The sequence below is a fragment of the Neofelis nebulosa genome, chromosome 12 (assembly GCF_028018385.1).
Source record: "Neofelis nebulosa isolate mNeoNeb1 chromosome 12, mNeoNeb1.pri, whole genome shotgun sequence".
Lineage (NCBI taxonomy): Eukaryota > Metazoa > Chordata > Mammalia > Carnivora > Felidae > Neofelis > Neofelis nebulosa.
In genome coordinates, this window is record NC_080793.1 from 32,006,213 (window position 1) to 32,031,258 (window position 25,046).

Below are 25,046 nucleotides of genomic sequence, written 5' to 3' on the forward strand. Positions count from 1 at the left end.
CATGGAGATGTAAACAGTCGTGCATGACTATACAGAAGAGTGTAGGGGGAGAAGTAAAGGGAATAGAAAAATTGAGGTGAGAGGCTTAGCAAGAGGCCAACACTGAAAAGAGTTGTGAGCTAGGCTGAAAACCCTGAACTCTGTCCCAAAAACTGAAAAGAGATGGTGGGGGGAAGGGGAGAGGGAGGTCACTGAAGGTTTTTAACCTGTTGGATTTCTATTTTAAGCCTCTCTACTCGAGAGGCTGCATGGAAGACAGACAAGTACTTTCCCCATTAGTAAAATAAGTTGTGTAGAACAAGGGTTCACACTGCTGGCTGCATATTAGAATCACCTGAGAAACTTGTAAAAGCACTGCTAACCTAGCCTGATGCTAAGAGATTTTTATTTAGTTGAGGGGGTAGAAACAGGTACGATATTTTTTCTTAAATGCTGAAACCTTAAAGATTCTTCTCGCTCTGAAATTCTATCAACTGTGTCAAAGGAGGTTCTTACCATTCAAAGTGAAGCGTGGTAAAAGCCACTTCCTTTATATCCTCAGACCCCAAACCTGGAACAACGTTTGGAAAGTACCTCCAAACAACTTATATCACTTCTTCTTCTTTAAATTGGTTTAATCCTTGAGCGTATCAAGCTTCTCTCTGAAAAAGCACAGGATTATTTCAGAGAATGATTTCAAACTCCTATTTTAGAATTTCACACTGTTAAATCATTTAGAAGTGAAAGACTACCAGCACCTCCCAAATAAACGGAAAACTAAAATGAAATATAACAAAGTCTATTCACATCTTATAAGGGATTCTTTTTAATCAATCAGTCAATGAGAATATACATAAAACCTGAGTCTGTGTAATATTTCCCAAAATGAGTTACTCCAGCCTGGTAGGAAAGCAGCTCTCTACTCATTTTCTGCCTCTCTCTTCCCCTAGCTTGAACCTGAAGACATTTGCTTGTTTGCTTGCTTGCCAGTTTTCAAAGCTATTGAGCACTTCCTATGAGCCAAGCATCGTGCCAAGGACTTTACAAATATACATCACCATTTTATTAATGTAGAAACTGAAAAGAGGAAAAATAACTTCCTGAACAACACAGAGCTGGTAAGAAGCAATGCTAGAATTTGAACCCAAGTTCATCCTCCCAAACCCATGTGCTTCACCATCACCCTGCAGGGTACGGCCATTCCTCCCTACTCTCTAATGACATCTTGCCATCTACCCACACCCCCACACCCTCCCTGACCTGTGGATGATTCCACTTTGAGTTCACTCGAAGGATGTGAAGAGGTAAATTAAGAACAGACACACATATAACCCAGATCATCTGATCCTCTCTCAGGGGGTGATCCCTCAGAATGCTGAAGCAGGGTGCCCCTCTGCTGTTAAAGATGATGTAGATGTGGGTTAAGAACCGAGGGCCAGGAAGATTCAGAGGGCCTCCTTATAATAAGGAGACCAAAGCTTGAGATGAATTTGTCCCTTATAAACAAACAACTGTACCTCCTGCTCACAAAGAAAACGCTTCTGCTCCATGGGTCTATCCCCAAAAAAAAGCCTTCAACTAAAAGAAGCAAGACTTCCATGTCAGTTTTCAAAATTTTGTCCAAATTCAACGCACAGAATCATTACAGTGGTCCTGAAATCAGCCTCCAGGCCTCTGGTTTGATGTTATTTTCCTGTGTTCAGGCTGTTCGCATTAAACGGAAGCTGTGACCTCTATGGCTACCGCCCTCTTCTAACTGCGATTGTGAGAAGGAATGTCTCCTTATATTAGGCATTAAAATGATGCTGAACTTGCTGCTAAGAATCCACAGCCTTGGATGCTTTCTTTCTTTACTCAGAAATTATAAAACATTTAGGGACCCCTGGGGCAAGTTAATCATAAAATATTCAGCAACATCTGTGCCCTATTATTTACTGACAGACTAAACCCAGAAAATATGGCGCCTGTATCGCCGGCTACCCTTCATCACGTGGGCGCGCACACAGTGGCTGGAGGCGCTGTTCTGCAGTCCTTTGCCTCTTTCTCACTCAGCCCTTCTCCCCAGCACCTCAGTCATGGGCTACCAGTACAAGCCGAAGATTATAGTCTCCCCAGGCAAAGCAATTTCTAACAAATGGCTCCCGGTCCTGCGGGGATAGGGCTGTGTGCCTCGCCTCAAGAATTTACCCAGGTGAGTGGCAGGAAGATTTGATCACAGCCTGTGGAGGGAACTGCAGTGACCCCGGTGAGAGCGCCCCCTGGAGTCTGTGCACACGCACGCACATGCGCAAGCTTCAGGCTGCTCTGCCCCAGAAACAAAATCCCATAGGAAGGGTTACAGACTAGAGGTTAAGGCACTTGCATTCTGTCAGGCAGTCAATAAACGCACAATCAACACCTTCTCTGTGCCGGGTGCAGTGCTGGGCTCTGGCTTCTGGTCCTGACTGTGCTGCCTTGTGACCCTAATACCGTGATCCTCAGTGTGGGTTTCAGGATGGAGGGTGAGGGGAACAAGATAGCCACGTGGAGCGCTGTTGTAAACTACAGGGCCCTTCTTATTACCGAATTCTGATAAACAGCTCCCCTCTCCACCACAATCCCCTCCCACTCCCAGCTGCATTTTTATTTTGGAAAAAGTTCCTCACAGTATATAGCTGGTCCCTTCAAGAACTATGAATTAGATCCTTTGTAAGCAGAGTGACCATACATACACCCAATTTGTCCAGGACAGTTCCAATTGACATCTGTTCTCCTGACTATTTTATTAATAACATCCTTTTTCCCTCTCAGAGGTGTCCCAGTTTAGGAATGTACTTTATATGGTCACCCTTTATAAGGGCCTTTCCAGATTTAATGTGACTTTCACACACCCATACCAAAGATTTCAGGGCTTCTAGAAACTTCCCCACAAAAATCTCCCTAACTATATTTTAAGAGTCCCAACTGAGAAGTCTCATCACATTGTGTTTCTATCAGACAACATTGCTATAGACCCTTGCTGCTTAAAGTGTCCTTCACAGACCAACAACTTGAATATCACCTGGAAGCTATTAGAAAACAGGATCTCAGGCCCCATCACAGGTCCACTGAATTAGAATCTGCAGTTAAACAATATCCCCAGGTGATTCATCTCTACACTGAAGTTTGAAAAGTACATAGGACTGGAATAGACATTTTTCCAAAGAAGACATACAGATGGTAAACAGACACTTGAAGAGATGCTCAACATCACTCATCATCATGGAAATACAAGTCAAAATCACAATGAGATATCACCTTACACCTGTCAGAATGGATAGAATCAAAAAGAAATAACACGTGTTGGTGAGAAAGGAGAAAAAAGAAAATGGGAGAAAAAGGAACCCTCATGCACTGCTGGTGGGAATGTAAACTGGTACAGCTACTGTGGAAAATAATATGGAAGTTCCTCAAAAAATAAAAATAGAGGGGCACCTGGGTGGCTCATCGGTTAAGTATCCGACTTCGGCTCAGGTCATGATCTCACGGTCCGTGAGTTCGAGCCCCGCGTCAGGCTCTGTTCTGACAGCTCAGAGCCTGGAGCCTGTTTCAGATTCTGTGTCTCCCTCTCTCTCTGTTCCTCTCCTGTTCATGCTCTGTCTCTCTCTGTCTCAAAAATAAATAAACGTTAAAAAAAATTTAAAAAAATAAAAAATAAAATAAATAAAAATAGAAATACCATATGATCCAGAAGTACCATATAACACCAATTCTACTATTTACCCAAAGAAAACAAAAACACTAATTCAAAAAGATATACGCACCCCTATATGTATTGCAGCATTATTTACAATAACCAAGACCTGGAAGCAACCCAAGTGTCCACTGATAGATGAATGGATAACGAAAATGTAATATATGTGTACACACACACTCACACACACATATATATTAGCCATTTAAAAAAAAAATGAGATCTTGCCATTTGCAACAACATGGATGGACCTAGAGAATATTATGCTAAGTGAAATAAGTGTGACAAATACCATATGATTTCACTTATATGTGGAACCTAAAAAACAACATGAACAAACAAAGCAGAAATAGACCCATAAATACAGAGAACTGATGGCTGCCAGAGGGGAGTGGGATGGGGAGTGGGGGATGGGGAAAATGGGTGAAGGTGAGTGGGAGATACAGGCTTCCAGTTATGGAATGAAAAAGTCGTGAGGATGAAGGGTACAGCATAGAGAATATAGTTAGTGGTACTATAATATCTTTGAATGTTGACAGATGGTAGCTACATTTCTGGTGAGCACAGGATAATGTTTAGAATTGTCAAATCACTGTGCTGTACACCGGAAACTAATGTAACATTGAGTGTCAACTACAATTTTAAAAATCTCATTACATTAAAAAATTTTTGAAAAGCACAGTTCAGGGGTCAAATTTTTTTCTTTAAAAGGCTGGATCATGTGGTGCTGAGTGGTTCAGTCAGTTAAGTGGTCGATTCTGGATTTCCACTCAGGTCTGATCTCACAATTCCTGAGTGTCGGGCTCTGCGCTCACGGAGCCTGCTTCAGATCCTCTGACTCCCTCTTCTGGCTCTCCCCCACTTGTGCATACATGCGCGTGCCTCTCTCTCTCAAAAATAAACGTTAAAAAAATTTTTTAATAAATAAAAGGCTGGATCATAAATAATTCAGGCTTTATGGGTGATACAGTCTCTATCACAACTACTAAACTCTGTCATTGTATTATATATAAGTGAATGAGTGTGGCTGTGTTCCCTTGAAACTATTTACTGGAGCACCGGGGTGGCTCAGTCGGTTGAGCCACCAGCTTCGGCTCAGGTCATGATCTCACGGTTTGTGAGTTTAACCCCCACGTTGGGCTCTGTGCTGACAGCACAGAGCCTGCCTCCGATTCTGTGTCTCCCTCTCTCTGTTCCTCCCCCACTTGTGCTTTGTCTCTCTGTCTCTGTCTCCCTCTCTCTCTCTCTCAAAAATAAACATTTAAAAAAAAAATTTTTTTTAAAGAAACTATTTGCTGAAACAGGCCATATATTTACTATGGGCTAGACCAGTGGTTTCTCAAATGTTAGTATTCATTAGCATCACTCTGGGAACCTGTTAAAACTTGCTTGCTCATCCTTGCCCTCAATTTCTGATCAGGTTTAAGCAAGGGTCTGGGAATTTGCATTTCAAGCAAGTTTCCAGGTGATGCCAAAGCTGCTGGACCAGAGACCACAACTTAAGAATCACGACTCTAGAGTTGTGATTTTCAACTCTAGCTGTACGTTAGAGTTATTCAGGAGTCTTTTGAAAAATACCCAAGCCTGGGTCACTCCAGACCAATCAAATCACAGTCTCTAAGGGTGGGCCCTGGCAGCATCGATACTTTTTAAAAGCTCCCTAGGTAATTTGAATGAGCATCCCAGTATGTGCACATTACCAAATTACCTTCTATTCCCTAAATGACAATGGCAAAGCATTAGGAAGACATAAATGTTAATGAACCAATTTACAATTATCTGTGAAAAACCTGCACCTTAACACACAAAGACAAGAATTTTACAAGGGGATGTCTTCTTAAGACTCTCAAATTGGTAAAACCTACAATGTGACTAAGCACAATTTAACACTTTCAGGTTGTTTGGGGAGGTTTTTTTTTATTATTATTTATTTTGAGGGGGGAGGGGCAGAGAGAGGGAGACAGAGAATCCCAAGCAGGCTTTGTGCTGCAGGGCTCAATCTCACAAAGCTTGAGATCATGATCTGAGCAGAAATGAAAAGTTGTATGCTCAATGGACTGAGCCACTCAGGCACCCCTGGGGAGTTATTTTTAAGTGAACAGAAAGAAATATAGGTTATCAGGATTTCCTTCCCATGCTGTTTTGGTATTCCATTTCACAAATAAACAACTCAACAGCAAGTACCAAGACTTGACTCCTAGTTCTGAGCTTGCAAGTCAACCAGCTGTGTGACCTTGGATAAGTCTCTTGAGCTTGTGCTTTCTTGACTGTAAAATGAGAGGGTTTGGCTTGTGTCCCCTCCAGCTCTACATGTTTTTGCTTTATGATTTGCATTTTATGAATCACGACTTTCTGTAAACATTTCAAGATTTTTCTCTCTGGCAGTAGCAGCGGGTATTGTGTCCATAGGATCAGGCCAAGAGTGAAAGCAACTGCTTATACAGAGATGCCCTGCATGTGATTTTTGTTTATGGGGTAGCAAATCCTGAGCACCCTGGAACTTGCCATCTTGGTGGACCACCCTTAGAAATCAGAATCATGGCCAGGGTCAGTATCAGGTGGAGATTTCACCTACTGTGCCAAGCTCTCACCTACTTTGAATAGTGATATTGATGCATGGGAAGAAAGGAGAATGAATAACCTTAACCATGGACAAAGAGAATAAAAACTGTCTTAGGATATAGGAGGCTTGATCCTTGGGCTGAGGAAAGAACAGAACAGATGCAAGAGAAGTCAACAGAGATATCTCAGCAACTGTATGAGAATAGAGGTCACGTGGGAAATGACAATTGCTACATTCAGTAGGACAGGGAATAAGAACACTCATGAACCAGAGGAAAATAGAAAGAAAGGCGGTAGTCATATGTATGACTTCCTGCATCTATGTTTCAGGGCTAAGTCTCTTGAAAATAGTCCAAATGCCCTTAGAAAGTCCTATAAATGCACAATAAGATCAATTCTGATTCTTTGGGAAAACCCAGTGAACAAAGGTGCCCCTGCTACTAGACAGACAGACTTTGGACATTAGGAGTCATAATTTCTATATGGGCTTTTAAGGAAGACATTTTATTAACTTACTTCACTAGATGTCCTTTCTACTGAATAGTCTTTTCTATATCATACACGATGGGAACTAGTTTTCCAATTAGATATTTAACTTTTACTACTCTAAATAATCTCAATTTAACAAGGAATTAATTAAATGGATATAGTGAAAAAGCAAGTGGAATGACCACTAACAGCAATCTTGTAATTCCATCTTTTATCAACAACGTGTGAATCAGTGTAGGTTAAGCCAGTCTCTTTCTTCCCATGAAGTCCTCTCTGGATTCATAAAGTAGAAACTTTCACCAACACATCCACCCTCTTGAGGAACTTCCATCAACAACTCCACCCTCTTGATCTTCGGGAAGAGAAGAGAAGCAACTTATCTGATTGTTGAAAATGGGATAAAATGCATAGCTCATGCATATCTTTGGTTGAGTCTCGAGAACTAAAATAAGATTCTAAAAACTGAAAAGTTATGGATTTGGCTGAATATTACTAAGCATTCCTATTACAGTAGGAAGGAAATCTGAAAAAGATATGAAAGTGACAGTTACTGAAGAAAACAAGCATTACATGTTTATTCTCCAATAAAGTACATATTAGATTAGCACTTCTTTTTCTTTTTAATCTGAAATGTGATACTATCTTGTACATTAATCTCCCACTTTTTTTTTCCACATAATATTGTATCATTGGAATCCATACAGTTCAAAATATGTAAATCTGGTTTACTCTTTTTAATTTTGGTATAACAGTTTGTAGTAAAGATTATTATAATCAATCCAACTATTCTCCTATTAATGTTCATTCAAGTTGTTTCCAGCTTGGGGTTTTTTTTTTTGCCAGTACAAACAACACTAAATAAATATCCTTATTCATATATCCTTAAACATTTGCACTTCTGCTCTTTATTATAAATTACAAAAAGGGATTACAAGATCAGATGATATCATGTATTTTACACCTTCACAGATATTGCCAGATGCTTTCCCATCAACTTCTAGCAATTCAAATTCCACCCAGCAATGTACAACTACCCATTTTGTATTTTCACCAACACTTAGTGTTTCCAAAGTTTCCCATTTTTACCACACTAACTGTTTCTTATTTCCCTGAGTACGGGCGAAATAAGCATCTTTTCATGTCTTTACTAGCTATCTGTATTCTTCTGTGAATTATCTGTGCATATACTTTGCCCATTTTTATTAGGTCATTTGCCTTATTCTTATCCATTTATAGGAAGCCTTTGTTTATCAAGCTTCTTAAATTTTGTCCATCATAGATGTTGAAATATTTTTTTCCTTTTTGTCTTCTAGCCTTTGCTTTCATTTATGTTATACTTAAACATACAAATGTTGATGTTTTTTGAAATTTATTACATTAGTCTCTTATTGCAATTGGGTTTCCTGTTAGGAAGTTCTCTCTACCCATGGTTATGAAAATATACTCCTAAATTTCATTATTCTATATTTCTACACTGAAATCTTTATATATATAGGTTATATATATAGGTTATATATATATATATATATATATATATATATATATATATATATATATGTGTGTGTGTGTGTGTGTAAATCATAAATTTATAGTACCTGACTTCAGAGCAATTTGGCAAGGTATCAAGTTCTTTTAAATATATATAAACTATGGGGTGCCTGGGTGGCTCAGTTGGTTAAGCGACATGGCTCAGGTCAGGATCTCACCATTCATAGTTTGAAATCTGCGTCAGGCTCTGTGCTGACAGCTTGGAGCCTGGAGCCCGCTTCAGATTCTGTGTCTCCCTCTCTACCTGCCCATGCCTGCACTGTGTGTGTGTCTCTCTCTCTCAAAAATAAACATTTTTTTAAAAGCATATATAAATATATATATATATATATATATATATATATATATATATATATATGCAATTTAATTTCTAAGAATTTGTGCTAAGGAAATAACTCATGTGCCCAAATATTTCTGTACAACAACAGTCACAGGAAAGAGGTAATCTAAAATGTCCAAAATCAGGAGATAGGTAAAATAAACTAAGCTATTTATAATAGATTTTGTAATAGAATTTTATACAGATATTAAAATTTGGTTCATAAATATTTTACAACTCCTTTGTAATATATAGCAAATATATATTAAGTGAAAAGAAGTATAAAATACCAAATATCATTTGACTACATTTTTGCACAAAGATAAAGTAAAAGATCAGAGGGATATATACCAAAATGTTCTACTCTTAAAAGAGTGGTTTGCTCCTTGTCCACATTCATTATTTAATCCTCTGCAAGATTTGGGGTTGAGATTGTAGGTCATGTTATTTTTCTTGTCTCTGTTTCCTTTTTCCTCTACAATTAGCATATGTTGCTCTTGTACTTAAAAAAAGAATACCAAAAAAAAAAAAGAATACAATAATTTCAAAAGTAAAAAGAGTGAGCCTCCAAACCCAGTATGTATTTTGGTCATATGTTTCTTCTCAATCTGCTTCAAAACAGTCATATTTCAGTTGATTGCTACTTCTCTTCTCTTTTCCCTGGTGCAGATATCATGTGGACACACGGCAGATTTATAATTACTCATCCTCTGTTCAACACGTCTATTATTTTCATCATGGCTCTAGTAGGTGTGTGTCATGTGGGCAACCATGGAAAAACAATGAAGCAGCTCATCAACACTGCTGCAGAGTCAAACAGGAAATGAAAGGCTAAGTTGAGACGAGGCATCATTTGTAGCCGGTATATCCAGAATTTCAGCTTTTGTGTAGAGAGAAAAATTAGGGGAAAATTGGAATTGCATTTACTGTCCATATGTTAGAATAAACAAAGAGAGCTTGTCTGCTCACCTACTCCCTCCCACCGCAATACAATTTGTGCTATCATTTTATACATTTGCTTTGCTTATGCAGAAAATAAAACAGACATGCTATTTCTTGTTCTGTTTCCTCTTCTATCTCAGTAATGTAACTTCAGCCCTATCAACTGGCCCTATTTGACCAGTGCCTAGAACCACAGGCTTCTCTTAAACCTTGAGGCAAAAGCACAATTCATTCGGCTCTGTTGTCCTCTCCTGAAGTCAATTATTCTACTGGGAAAGAGTAGTTTGCTCCTAGATCCCATTCACTCTTTAGTCATCCATAGAATCAAAGCATGTTGGAACTCAAAAGGTCTTAGATAATAATAGCTATCATTTAGAGTGCTTACTACATATTCAGTATTCTGAGAGTCATGCATAAAAATTAACACGCTTAATCCTGACCACTCTCAAGTAGGTTCTATCTTCATTACAAAGATCAGAGAAATGAGGCACAGAGAGGTTAGATTAAATTGACTGTGTCACACAAAAAAATATTCTAGGATTGGAACACATGTTGTCTGGCACCGAAGTCCCCTTAACCCCCATGCTCTGCTTCCCCATCATCATTTGTACATCAGGTCCTCATGGAGACTACCAAGTAGCATTCTCACTGTGGAAAAATTAGAAAGCACGGAATACAGAAGCAATCCATCATTCATGTATCTGTCTTTTATTTTCATTTATGGTGTTTCTGACATAAGGGAAAAATTTACTCTTTATGTGCCATACCTTTCCATTGTATATTTTCTGCCTGTGGTAGCATACTTAGATTTCATGCCTCTAGATGATATATGGATATAGATAGTCACCTATATGTACTTCAGTTTTTCTACATTTATTTACTTATTCTATATCCTATTTATTTCACTCCTTTTGAAACATTTATATCTCTAATTCAAGTAGAATTTATTTTGATGTGGTATGACGTAACATTTCCAAAATTGTTTAATCAATGTCTAGCCTGATTTATGACACATTCAATCTTTTCTTGCTGATTTTAAATGTAACCTTTATCACGTGAATATATTTCAGTACTCTTCCTCTATTCCATCAATATGTGTCTCATTAGGACTTTTTATTTTCCATATTCTAACTTTTAATGCATTTTAATATTTCATTGGGGGACAACCATGTAAATTATCATTCCTTTATAAAATTTTCCTCAATATTTGGAAAATAATTGTTATCACTTAATATAACTTCTCATTCAAGCAATCCCTATCAAAATAACACCAGCATTCTTCACAGAGCTAGAAAAAACAATCCTAAAATTTGTATGGAACCAGAAAAGATCCAAAATAGCCAAAACAATCTTGAAAAAGAAAACCAAAGCTAGAGGCATCACAATCCCAAACTTCAAGATGTATTACAAAGCTGTCATCATCAAGATAGTATGGTACTGGCACAAAAACAGACTCAGATCAATGAAACATAATAGGGAACCCAGAAATGGACCCACAGACATATGGCCAACTAATCTTTGACAAAGCAGGAAAGAATATACAATGGAATAAAGACAATCTCTTCAGCAAATGGTGCTGGGAAAAATGGACAGCAACATGAAGAAAAATGAACCTAGACCACTTTCTTACACCATACACAAAAATAAACTCAAAATGGATGAAAGAGCTAAATGTAAGACAGGAAGCCATCAAAATCCTAGAGGAGAAAGCAGGCAAAAACCTCTTTGACCTCAGCCGCAGCAACTTCTTACTCAACACATCTCTGGAGGCAAAGGAAACAAGCAAAAATGAACTATTGGGACCTCATCAAAATAAAAACCTTCTGCACAGAGAAGGAAAAAATCAACAAAACTAAAAGGCAACCAACGGAATGGGAGAAGATATTTGCAAACTACCTATGAGATAAAGGGTTAGTATACAAAAGCTACAAAGAAACTATCAAACTCAACACCCCAAAAACACATAATCCAGTGAAGAAATGGGCAAAAGACATGAATAGACACCTCCAAAGAAGACATCCAGGTGACAAACAGACACATGAAAAATGCTCAACATCACTCATCATCAGGGAAATACAAATCAAAACCACAATGAGATATCTCACGCATGTCAAAATGGCTAACATTAACAACTAAGGCAACAACAGATGTTGGCAAGGATGCAGAGAAAGAGGATCCCTTTTACACTGCTGGTGGGAATGCAAACTGGTACAGCCACTCTGGAAAACTGTATGGAGGTTCCTCAGAAAACTGAAAATAGAACTACCCTACAACCCAGCAATTGCACTACTAGGTATTTACCCAAGGGATACAGGTGTGCTGCTTCGAAGGGGCACATGCACTCCAATGCTTATAGCAGCACTATCGACAATAGCCAAAGTATGGAAAGAGCCCAAATGTCCATCAATGGATGAATGGATAAAGAAGATGTGGATTATATATACAATGGAGCTAAATGGGTAAGAGGCTTAAGGAGTTTACTCCTGAAATCATTATTGCACTATATGCTAACTTAAACAATTTAAACTAACTTAAACAATTGTAAATTAAACAATAAATTAATTTAAACACACACACACACACACACACACATATATATGACTTCTCATTCAAGAATCTTGCGTGTCTGTGCATGTTTTCAAGCCTCCATTTCATGACCTTCAGAAAGAGCTTATTTAAAGGAAATAGTTTTAGGGGAGCCTGGGTGACTCAGTGGAGCATCTGAGTTGATTTCAGCTCAGGTCATGATCTCAAGGTTTGTGGAACTGAGCCATGCATCATGCTCTGTGCTGACAGCTTGAAGCCTACTTAGGATTCTCTCTCTCCCTCTCTTTCTGCCCCTCCCCTGCTTGCACAAACGTGCACTCTCTCTCAAAATAAACAAATAAACTTAATAAAGGACATGGCTTTACAGTGTTTTACAGATTATTAAACCACTCTTACTATGTTAAAAATCATATACTATATTGAATAAAATTGGTGAAAGTGGGCATCCTTGTCTCATACCTGACTGTAGGGGAAAAGCTCTCAGTTTTTCACCATAGAGTATGATGTTGGCTGTGGATTTATCATATAAGGCCTTTATTATGTTGAGATATGTTCCCTCTAGACCTACTTTACAGAGGCTTTTTATCATCAATGGATGTTGTAGTTTGTCAAGTGCTTTTCTGCCTCTATTAAAATGATCATATGGTTTTTATCCTTTCTCTTATTGATGTGACACACCATATTGATTGTTTTGCAAATATTTTCTAAATGTTTATTTATTTATTTTGAGAAAGAGAGAAAGCACAAGCAGGGGAGGGACAAAGAGAGGAGAAGAGAGAGAATCACAAGCAAGCTCCACACTGTCAGCACAGACCCTGATCCGGGGCTCGATCTCATGAACCATGAGCAGAAATCAAGAAAGAAATCAACCAACTGAGACACCCAGGTGCCCCAGATTGTTTTCCAAATATTAAACTACTTTGTATCCTGGGAATAACTCCCATCTCATTGTGGTATATGATTTTCTTTTTTTTAATTTTCTTTAATATACTGTTAGATGTCCATTCTCACCACTGTTATTTAACGTAGAACTGAAAGTCCTAGCCACAGCAATCTGGCAACAAAAAGAAAGAAAAAGCATCCAAATCAGCATGGAAGAAGTAAAACTTCCACTATTTGCAGATGACATGATACTATATATAGAACACCCTAAGGACTCCACCAAAAAAATACTAGAACTGATAAATGAATTCAGTAAAGTCACAGGATACAAAACCAATGTGCAGAAATCTGCTGCATTCCTCTACACTAATAACGAAGCAGCAGAAAATGAAATTAAGAAAACAATCCCATTTACAATTGCACCAAAAACAATAAAACATCTAGGAATAAAGTTAACCAGAGAAGTGAAAGACCTGTACTCTGAAAACTATAAAACACTGATGAAAGAAATTCAAGACAACACAAAGAAATGGAAAGACATTCCATGTTCATGGGTTAAAAGAACAAATATTGTTATAAGTCTATACTATGCAAAGCAATCTACAGACTTAATGCAATACCTATCAAAACACAAACAGCATTTTCACAGAATTAGACCAAACAATCCTAAAATTTGTACAGAACCACAAAAGGCCTCAAATCGCCAAAGCAACCTTGAGAAAGAAAAACAAAACTAGAAGTATCACACTTCTAGATTTCAAGTTATATTACAAAGCAGTAGTAAATAAAACAGTATGATATTGGCATAAATACTGTCACATAGATCAATGGAATAGAACCTAAAACCCAGAAATAAACTCACAATTATATGGTCAATTAATCTTTGACAAAGGAGGAATGAATATACAATGGGAAAAAGACAGTCTCTTCAACAAATGATGTTGGAAAAAATGGACAGGCATATGCAAAAGAATGAAACTGGACCACTTTCTTACCCATACACAAAAATAAACTCAAAATGGATTAAAGACCTAAATGTAAGACCTGAAATCATAAGAATCCTTGAAGAGGGGCATCTGGGTGGCTCAGTTGGTTAAGTGTCTGACTTCAACTCAGGTCATAATCCCACAGTTCGTGAGTTCAAGCCCCATGTTGGGCTCTGTGCTGACAGCTTGGAGCCTGGAGCCTGCTTTGGATTCTGTCTCCCTCTCTCTCTCTGTCCCTCCCCTACTTGTGCTCTGTCTCTCTCTCAAAAATAAATAGACATTAAAAAAATAAAAAAATAAATCCTTGAAAAGAGCACAGGCAATAATCTCTGACATTGGCTGTAGCAACATTTTTCTACGTGTCTCCTGAGGCAAGGGAAACAAAAGCAAAAATAAACTATTGGGCCCACATCAAAATAAAAAGCTTCTGCACAGCAAAGGAAACAATCAACAAAACTAAAAAGCAACCTACTAAATGGGAGAAGATATTTGCAAATGATATATCCAATAAAGGGTTAGGATCCAAAATATATAAAAAACTGATACAACTCAACACCCAAAAATGAATAATCTGATTAAAAATGGCAGAAGACATGAACAGACATTTCACCAAAGAAGATATATAGGTGGCCAAAAGACACATGAAAAGATGGCCAACATCACTCATAACCAGGGAAATGCAGACCAAAACTACAATGAGATATCACCACCTCACACCTGTCGAATGACTAAACTCAACAACACAAGAAACAAGTAAAAGTGCAGAAAAAGAAACCCTCTTGTACTGTTGGGGGGAATACAAATTAGTACAGCTACTGTGGGAAACTGTATGGAGGTTCCTCAAAAAATTAAAAATAGAAGTACCCTAAAATCCATCAATCACACTACTGGGTATTTAACCCAAAACACAAAAACACTAATTCAAAGGGATACATGCACCTCTATGTTTATAGTAGCATTATTTACAATAGCCAAACTATGAAAGCAGCCCAAGTATCTATTGATAGATGAATGGATAAAGAAGAGGTGGTGTACACACGCACACACACACACACATACACACATACACACACACACACATACACACACACTTGAATATTATTCAGCCATCAAAAAAGAATGAAATCTTGCCATTTGCAATAACCATGGATAGATCTAGAGAGTATAAGGCTGAGCAAAACAAGTCAGTCAGAGAAAGACAAATACCATATGATTTCACTCACATGTGGAACTTAGGAAACAAAATCAAACAAACAAAGGAAAAGAGTGAGAGAGAGACAAACCAAGAAACAGACTCATAACTATGGAGAACAAACTGATGGTTACCAGAGGGAATTTAGGTCAGGGGATGGAAGAAATAGTGGATGGGTATTAAAGAGTACACTTACCATGATGAAAAAAAATAATTTTGAAAATGATATACTATAAGAAGCATATAGAAGACAGAGAGCCACCCTGGTCTCCCTATGCAAAGATATCCACTGCTTTAATTTTGACGGATATCCTTCCATTTCTCCTTTCTTTTTTTTTTTTTTTTTTATTTTTTAATATATGAAATTTACTGTCAAATTGGTTTCCATACAACACCCAGTGCTCATCCCAAAAGGTGCCCTCCTCAATACCCATCACCCACCCTGCCCTCCCTCCCACCCCCCATCAACCCTCAGTTTGTTCTCAGTTTTTAACAGTCTCTTATGCTTTGGCTCTCTCCCACTCTAACCTCTTTTTTTTTTTTTTTTTTTTTCCCTTCCCCTCCCCCATGGGTTTCTGTTACGTTTCTCAGGATCCACATAAGAGTGAAACCATATGGTATCTGTCTTTCTCTGTATGGCTTATTTCACTTAGCATCACACTCTCCAGTTCCATCCACGTTGCTACAAAAGGCCATATTTCATTCTTTCTCATTGCCACGTAGTATTCCATTGTGTATATAAACCACAATTTCTTTATCCATTCATCAGTTGATGGACATTTAGGCTCTTTCCATAATTTGGCTATTGTTGAGAGTGCTGCTATAAACATTGGGGTACAAGTGCCCTTATGCATCAGTACTCCTGTATCCCTTGGATAAATTCCTAGCAGTGCTATTGCTGGGTCATAGGGTAGGTCTATTTTTAATTTTCTGAGGAACCTCCACACTGCTTTCCAGAGCGGCTGCACCAATTTGCATTCCCACCAACAGTGCAAGAGGGTTCCCGTCTCTCCACATCCTCTCCAGCATCTATAGTCTCCTGATTTCTTCATTTTGGCCACTCTGACTGGCGTGAGGTGGTATCCGAGTGTGGTTTTGATTTGTATTTCCCTTATGAGGAGCGACGTTGAACATCTTTTCATGTGCCTGTTGGCCATCCGGATGTCTTCTTTAGAGAAGTGTCTATTCATGTTTTCTGCCCATTTCTTCACTGGGTTATTTGTTTTTCGGGTGTGGAGTTTGATGAGCTCTTTATAGATTTTGGATACTAGCCCTTTGTCCGATGTGTCATTTGCAAATATCTTTTCCCATTCCGTTGGTTGCCTTTTAGTTTTGTTGGTTGTTTCCTTTGCTGTGCAGAAGCTTTTTATCTTCATAAGGTCCCAGTAATTCACTTTTGCTTTTAATTCCCTTGCCTTTGGGGATGTGCCGAGTAAGAGATTGCTACGGCTGAGGTCAGAGAGGTCTTTTCCTGCTTTCTCCTCTAAGGTTTTGATGGTTTCCTGTCTCACATTCAGGTCCTTTATCCATTTTGAGTTTATTTTTGTGAATGGTGTGAGAAAGTGGTCTAATTTCAACCTTCTGCATGTTGCTGTCCAGTTCTCCCAGCACCACTTGTTAAAGAGACTGTCTTTTTTCCATTGGATGTTCTTTCCTGCTTTGTCAAAAATGAGTTGGCCATACGTTTGTGGGTCTAGTTCTGGGGTTTCTATTCGATTCCATTGGTCTATGTGTCTGTTTTTATGCCAATACCATGCTGTCTTGATGATGACAGCTTTGTAGTAGAGGCTAAAGTCTGGGATTGTGATGCCTCCTGCTTTGGTCTTCTTCTTCAAAATTACTTTGGCTATTCGGGGCCTTTTGTGGTTCCATATGAATTTGAGGATTGCTTGTTATAGTTTTGAGAAGAATGCTGGTGCAATTTTGATTGGGATTGCATTGAATGTGTAGATAGCTTTGGGTAGTATTGACATTTTGACAATATTTATTCTTCCAATCCATGAGCAGGGAATGTCTTTCCATTTCTTTATATCTTCTTCAATTACCTGCATAAGCTTTCTATAGTTTTCAGCATACAGATCTTTTACATCTTTGGTTAGATTTATTCCTAGGTATTTTATGCTTCTTGGTGCAATTGTGAATGGGATCAGTTTCTTTATTTGTCTTTCTGTTGCTTCATTGTTAGTGTATAAGAATGCAACTGATTTCTGTACGTTGATTTTGTATCCTGCAACTTTGCTGAATTCATGTATCAGTTCTAGCAGACTTTTGGTGGAGTCTATCGGATTTTCCATGTATAATATCATGTCATCTGCAAAAAGCGAAAGCTTGACTTCATCTTTGCCAATTTTGATGCCTTTGATTTCCTTTTGTTGTCTGATTGCTGATGCTAGAACTTCCAGCACTATATTAAACAACAGCGGTGAGAGTGGGCATCCCTGTCGTGTTCCTGATCTCAGGGAAAAAGCTCTCAGTTTTTCCCCATTGAGGATGATGTTAGCTGTGGGCTTTTCATAAATGGCTTTTATGATCTTTAAGTATGTTCCTTCTATCCCGACTTTCTCAAGGGTTTTTATTAAGAAAGGGTGCTGGATTTTGTGAAAGGCCTTTTCTGCATCGATTGACAGGATCATATGGTTCTTCTCTTTTTTTTTGTTAATGTGATGTATCACGTTGATCGATTTGCGAATGTTGAACCAGCCCTGCATCCCAGGAATGAATCCCACTTGATCATGATGAATAATTCTTTTTATATGCTGTTGAATTCGATTTGCTAGTATCTTGTTGAGAATTTTTGCATCCATATTCATCAGGGATATTGGCCTGTAGTTCTCTTTTTTTACTGGGTCTCTGTCTGGTTTAGGAATCAAAGTAATACTGGCTTCATAGAATGAGTCTGGAAGTTTTCCTTCCCTTTCTATTTCTTGGAATAGCTTGAGAAGGATAGGTATTATCTCTGCTTTAAACGTCTGGTAGAACTCCCCTGGGAAGCCATCTGGTCCTGGACTCTTATTTGTTGGGAGATTTTTGATAACCGATTCAATTTCTTCACTGGTTATGGGTCTGTTCAAGCTTTCTATTTCCTCCTGATTGAGTTTTGGAAGAGTGTGGGTGTTTAGGAATTTGTCCATTTCTTCAAGGTTGTCCAATTTGTTGGCATATAATTTTTCATAGTATTCCCTGATAATTGTTTGTATCTCTGAGGGATTGGTTGTAATAATTCCATTTTCATTCATGATTTTATCTATTTGGGTCATCTCCCTTTTCTTTTTGAGAAGCCTGGCTAGAGGTTTGTCAATTTTGTTTATTTTTTCAAAAAACCAACTCTTGGTTTCGTTGATCTGCTCTACCGTTTTTTTAGATTCTATATTGTTTATTTCTGCTCTGATCTTTATGATTTCTCTTCTTCTGCTGGGTTTAGGCTGCCTTTGCTGTTCTGCTTCTATTTCCTTTAGGTGTGCTGTTAGATTTTGTATTTGGGATTTTTCTTGTTTCTTGAGATAGGCCTGGATTGCAATGTATCTTCCTCTCAGGACTGCCTTCGCTGCGTCCCAAAGCGTTTGGATTGTTGTATTTTCATTTTCGTTTGTTTCCATATATTTTTTAATTTCTTCTCTAATTGCCTGGTTGACCCACTCATTCGTTAGTAGGGTGTTCTTTAACCTCCATGCTTTTGGAGGTTTTCCAGACTTTTTCCTGTGGTTGATTTCAAGCTTCATAGCATTGTGGTCTGAAAGTATGCATGGTATAATTTCAATTCTTGTAAACTTATGAAGGGCTGTTTTGTGACCCAGTATATGATCTATCTTGGAGAATGTTCCATGTGCACTCGAGAAGAAAGTATATTCTGTTGCTTTGGGATGCAGAGTTCTAAATATATCTGTCAAGTCCATCTGATCCAATGTATCATTCAGGGCCCTTGTTTCTTTATTGACCGTGTGTCTAGATGATCTATCCATTTCTGTAAGTGGGGTGTTAAAGTCCCCTGCAATGACCACATTCTTATCAATAAGGTTGCTTATGTTTATGAGTAACTGTTTTATATATCTGGGGGCTCCGGTATTTGGCGCATAGACATTTATAATTGTTAGCTCTTCCTGATGGATAGACCCTGTAATTATTATATAATGCCCTTCTTCATCTCTTGTTACAGCCTTTAATTTAAAGTCTAGTTTGTCTGATATAAGTATGGCTACTCCAGCTTTCTTTTGGCTTCCAGTAGCATGATAAATAGTTCTCCATCCCCTCACTCTGAATCTAAAGGTGTCCTCAGATCTCAAATGAGTCTCTTGTAGACAGCAAATAGATGGGTCTTGTTTTTTTATCCATTCTGATACCCTATGTCTTTTGGTTGGCGCATTTAATCCATTTACATTCAGTGTTATTATAGAAAGATACGGGTTTAGAGTCATTGTGATGTCTGTATGTTTTATGCTTGTAGTGATGTCTCTGGTACTTTGTCTCACAGGATCCCCCTTAGGATCTCTTGTAGGGCTGGTTTCGTGGTGACAAATTCCTTCAGTTTTTGTTTGTTTGGGAAGACCTTTATCTCTCCTTCTATTCTAAATGACAGACTTGCTGGATAAAGGATTCTCGGCTGCATATTTTTTCTGTTTAGCACACTGAAGATATCGTGCCAAGCCTTTCTGGCCTGCCAAGTTTCAAAGGAGAGATCAGTCACGAGTCTTATAGGTCTCCCTTTATATGTGAGGGCATGTTTATCCCTTGCTGCTTTCAGAATTTTCTCTTTATCCTTGTATTTTGCCAGTTTCACTATGATATGTCGTGCAGAAGATCGATTCAAGTTACGTCTGAAGGGAGTTCTCTGTGCCTCTTGGATTTCAATGCCTTTTTCCTTCCCCAGTTCAGGGAAGTTCTCAGCTATAATTTCTTCAAGTACCCCTTCAGCACCTTTCCCTCTCTCTTCCTCCTCTGGGATACCAATTATGCGTATATTATTTCTTTTTAGTGTATCACTTAATTCTCTAATTTTCCCCTCATACTCCTGGATTTTTTTATCTCTCTTTCTTTCAGCTTCCTCTTTCTCCATAACTTTATCTTCTAGTTCACCTATTCTCTCCTCTGCCTCTTCAATCCGAGCCGTGGTGGTTTCCATTTTGTTTTGCATTTCGTTTAAAGCGTTTTTCAGCTCCTCGTGACTGTTCCTTAGTCCCTTGATCTCTGTAGCAAGAGATTCTCTGCTGTCCTGTATACTGTTTTCAAGCCCAGCAATTAATTTTATGACTATTATTCTAAATTCACTTTCTGTTATATTATTTAAATCCTTTTTGATCAGTTCATTAGCTGTTGTTATTTCCTGGAGATTCTTCTGAGGGGAATTCTTCCGTTTGGTCATTTTGGATAGTCCCTGGAGCGGTGAGGACCTGCAGGGCACTTCCCCCGTGCTGTGGTGTATAACTGGAGTTGGTGGGCGGGGCCGCAGTCCGACCTGATGTCTGCCCCCAGCCCACCGCTGGGGCCACAGTCAGACTGGTGAGTGCCTTCTCTTCCCCTCTCCTAGGGGCGGGATTCACTGTGGGGTGGTGTGGCCCGTCTGGGCTACTTGCACACTGCCAGGCTTGTGGTGCTGGGGAGCTGGCGTATTAGCTGGGGTGGGTAGGCAAGGTGCACGGGGGCGGGAGGGGCAGGCTTAGCTCGCTTCTCCTTAGGTGATCCACTTCAGGAGGGGCCCTGTGGCAGCGGGAGGGAGTCAGATCCGCTGCCGGAGGTTTGGCTCCGCAGAAGCACAGAGTTGGGTGTTTGCGCGGAGCGAGCAAGTTCCCTGGCAGGAACTGGTTCTCTTTGGGATTTTGGCTGGGGGATGGGCGGGGGAGATGGCGCTGGCGAGCGCCTTTGTTCCCAGCCAAGCTGAGCTCTGCCGTCCGTCCGGGGGCTCAGCAGCTCTCCCTCCCTTTGTCCTCCAGCCTTCCCGCTTTCTGAGCAGAGCTGTTAACTTATGACCTCCCAGAGGCTAAGTCGCGCTTGCTGTCAGAACACAGTCCGTCCGGCCCCTCCGCTTTTGCCAGCCCGACTCGGGGGCTCTGCTTGGCCGGCGAGCCGCCCCTCCGCCCCGGCTCCCTCCCGCCAGTCTGTGGAGCGCGCACCGCCTCGCCGCCCTTCCTACCCTCTTCCGTGGGCCTCTCGTCTGCGCTTGGCTCCGGAGACTCCGTTCTGCTAATCCTCTGGCGGTTTTCTGGGTTCTTTAGGCAGGTGTAGGTGGAATCTAAGTGATTAGCAGGACGCGCGGTGAGCCCAGCGTCCTCCTACGCCGCCATCTTCCGGAACTCCTCCATTTCTCCTTTCTATGTACATATACATACCTGAAATTACGTATTTTATATAGTGTGAAATTTATTTTCATTTCATAATATATTATGAGTTTTTTATTTTAAAAAAACTGGATTTATCAAGGTCCAACTTCTAAACAATTAAGTCCTGGTTCTACTGCCCAGTGTTTGTCTAAGGCACACATTCTATATTAGTAATAATATAATGACTACATTCTATTCCATTGTACGGATATTCTACACTTTATTTAACCAATTCCCTATACTAGAGAGTACAATGGTTATCCATTTTTATTACCATATATTACTTTGCAATATATATCCTTTATCTTCATCTTCGAAAAGTTCTCCAATTACTTGCTTTGGATAAATTTGTTAAATGTGGAATTAATGGGTGTATATAGTATAGTGTATACATACTGTTCAGGTTCTTTGTAGATATTGCAGGACAAGCCTGTAAAAGTTGATTCCAAGTTCTACTATGACATAAATATCTAGAGTTCCCATCTCTTTGCAGTCACATCACTAGGCATTAACACAAAGTATTGAGAATCTTTTAAATCCTTGCCAATCTAATGGGGAAAACCAAATTTCACTGTTGCTTTAGTCATTTCTTTCCAGCACATAAAATTCCATGATAGTTAAGGCTTTATTAGAAATACGCTTTATTGGGGCACCTGGGTGGCTCAGTCGGTTAAGCGTCCAACTTCAGCTCAGGTCACGATCTCACGGTCCGTGAGTTCGAGCCCCGCGTCGGGCTCTGGGCTGATGGCTCAGAGCCTGGAGCCTGCTTCCGATTCTGTGTCTCCCTCTCTCTCTGCCCCTCCCCCGTTCATGCTCTGTCTCTCTCTGTCTCAAAAATAAATAAACGTTAAAAAAAAAATTAAAAAAAAAAGAATACGCTTTATTAACAAAATTAACATTTTTCATCAAATATTTAAATTATCTGATAATATCACAAAGTATTTTTTTATTTTTACTTACAAAATATTTTTTTCCCATCTTCCTTCTTTTAACTTTAATAAGTCAGTTTTTAATTGGGTATGTCTGTTGTAGATAGACACAAATAATTAGATTATATTTTTACATGCAATTTGACAGTCTTGGTCTTTTAAATTTTTTTTTAATTTTTTAATATATTTTATTTTATTTTTGAGAGAGAGAGACAGAGTGTGAACAGGGGAGGGGCAGAGAGAGAGGGAGACACAGAATCCAAAGCAGCTTTCAGGCTCTGGGCTATCAGTACAGAGCCCAATGTGGGGCTTGAACACACAAACCGTGAGATCATGACCTGAGCCAAAGTCAGACGCTTAACTGACTGAGCCACCCAGACACCCCAAGAATCTTAGTCTTTTAATAAGGAGACTTTACTCATTTTTATTTACTGGCATGTGGCTTTACTAGATATTCAGTGGTATCTTGGAAGCACTGATCTATGTATAATTCCATTAAGTTATATTTACTTTCCAAAAATATTTTAAACTGACACTTCTCTAGCTATAAACATTAAAATGAAAAATTATATTTAGAGTCCACCATAATTAAAACTAAAATTTTAGCATAATTGTACATACTACTACTTTTCTAATAATCTAACTTTCCATTCTTTGTATTTTTCATCTGTTATCATTTTTACCTTAATTTTGTTCTCATGAAAACTATTTTGGCATTTGCATTCAGTTTTATAATCTGATTTGCTGTGTTTAATATATTCCAGTGCTCACTACCAGCCTTCCCATACTCTACAGACACGAGGGAGGCATGTTGATCATACAAAGCTGGGTTTTATTAAACGTGCTCAGCAGAACAGAGCATCACCTAAAAGAGGTCTCAGAAGGGTCTGCTAAAGGGAAGACGAGCCTAGGAAGGAAAGTTTCAAGGTTTCAGAAGCTGGTGTTAGTTATAGAGTTTCAAGTGGAAGTAAGTATGGCCAGGCAGGAATTGGTCACGATTTATAACTGGGCCAGTTGCTGGAATAATCAGTGGTCTTATCTTTGGAATACAAGTCTATGTGGAGTTACTGTGAAGACAGTTTGTCTGTGGTCTTATCAGCTTAGCTGTGGGTCTGAATGAACTGGTGTTAAAACACTCTGGGATCAGTCTTACATTTGGCGGTTTTATAGTCTGTTTTGCCAGCCAATTATGTTTTCTGTTTCATTTATCACTGCAAATCACTATTTTTGCTTCATCTACTTGTTACTTAAAATACACCTTCAAATATTATTTTAAAAAGTATGGGGCACCTGGGTGGTTCAGTCAGTTGGGCTCTGACTTTAGCTCAGGTCATGATCTCACAGTTCATGGGTTTGAGCCTCTCATCAGGTTTTGTGGTAACAGCTCGGAGCCTGGAGCCTGCTTCGGATTCTGTGTCTCCCTCTCTCTCTGCCCCTCTCCTGCTCGAGCTCTATCTCTATCTCTCAAAAATAAATAATAATATTAAAAATAAATAAAAGTAAAACATTTTCTAAGTTCATGAATACCTGAGTTTTGTTCTCTTTTGTTTTTTTCTGTTGACTCCACCACTTGAAAGATTGCTTATTTGGGTACAAATTTCTTGGTCACAACCTCTTTCCCTCAGAATTCTGTAAATATTATCCCATTGTCTTCTGACATTTAATGATACAGAAAAAGGAACTCTGATGCCAGGATTTTTCTTTTTTCTTTTTCCTTGAATATTTGAGAATTTATTTTCCTTTCATTCAGAAACTTTGTTGGTATATATTTACGTGTGGATTTCTTTTTAGATCTTGTCTGGAGTACAGGAGCCCTATTTTGTCTATAGACACAGACATCTTTTCAACTCAGGAACAGTTTTATCAATTATAGCTCTGATAATTGTTTTTGTTCTATGTATTTATTTTTCCTTTCAGGAATACCTATAATTCCTAGGTTTGCTCATCAATCTCTGTTTTCTACACCTTTCTATTGTTTCTTTCATCTACTCCTCTTTTTCTTGATATTCTGTGATGTTCCTAGGTTTGTCTTCTCATAACCATTTTAGTTTTCAGTAGTGCTAATTCTGCTCTCACTCTCTCTTAGCAGTAAGGCACACTAGTTGAGAGCACACCCCCTGCATCCCCTGGATTAGAAATCTGGGTTTTTCTCGTAACCAACTCTGTGACTTGAGCTGCATTTCTAATCCTCTCCATACTTTGGTTTTTTCATCTGTAAATAGAGATAATAATAGGTACTATCTCAGAGTTGAATACAATGAGTTAATACATTTAAAGCAAAGCTGACACTCAAAAACGATTAACTATTATAATCAATTCTGCTACTGCATTTTCTTTTTTTACAATTATATCTTAATCAATGTGGTATATATATGCAATGGAGTATTACTTGGCAATCAAAAAGAATGAAATCTTGCCATTTGCAACTACATGGATGGAACTGGAGGAGATTATGCTAAGTGAAATTAGTCAGAGAAAGACAAATATCATATGACTTCAGTCATATGAGGACTTTAAGAGACAAAACAGATGAACATAGGGAAGGGAAACAAAAATAATATAAAAACATGGGGACAAAACATGAAAGACTCATAAATATGGAGAACAGAGGGTTGCTGAAGGGGCTTTGGCAGGGGGGATGGGTAAGG

General features: G+C 38.8%; 1 long non-coding RNA gene across 2 annotated transcripts in view; it reads right to left on the reverse strand.

Moving 5' to 3' along the window:
* Positions 1–25,046, reverse strand: part of LOC131491595 (uncharacterized) — a 107,689-nt gene that overhangs the window by 24,692 nt on the left and 57,951 nt on the right. For both annotated transcript variants that reach the window (XR_009251538.1, XR_009251539.1), the window contains exon 2: positions 496–641. This is a non-coding gene — a long non-coding RNA (uncharacterized LOC131491595). The remainder of the gene's footprint in view (positions 1–495; positions 642–25,046) is intronic.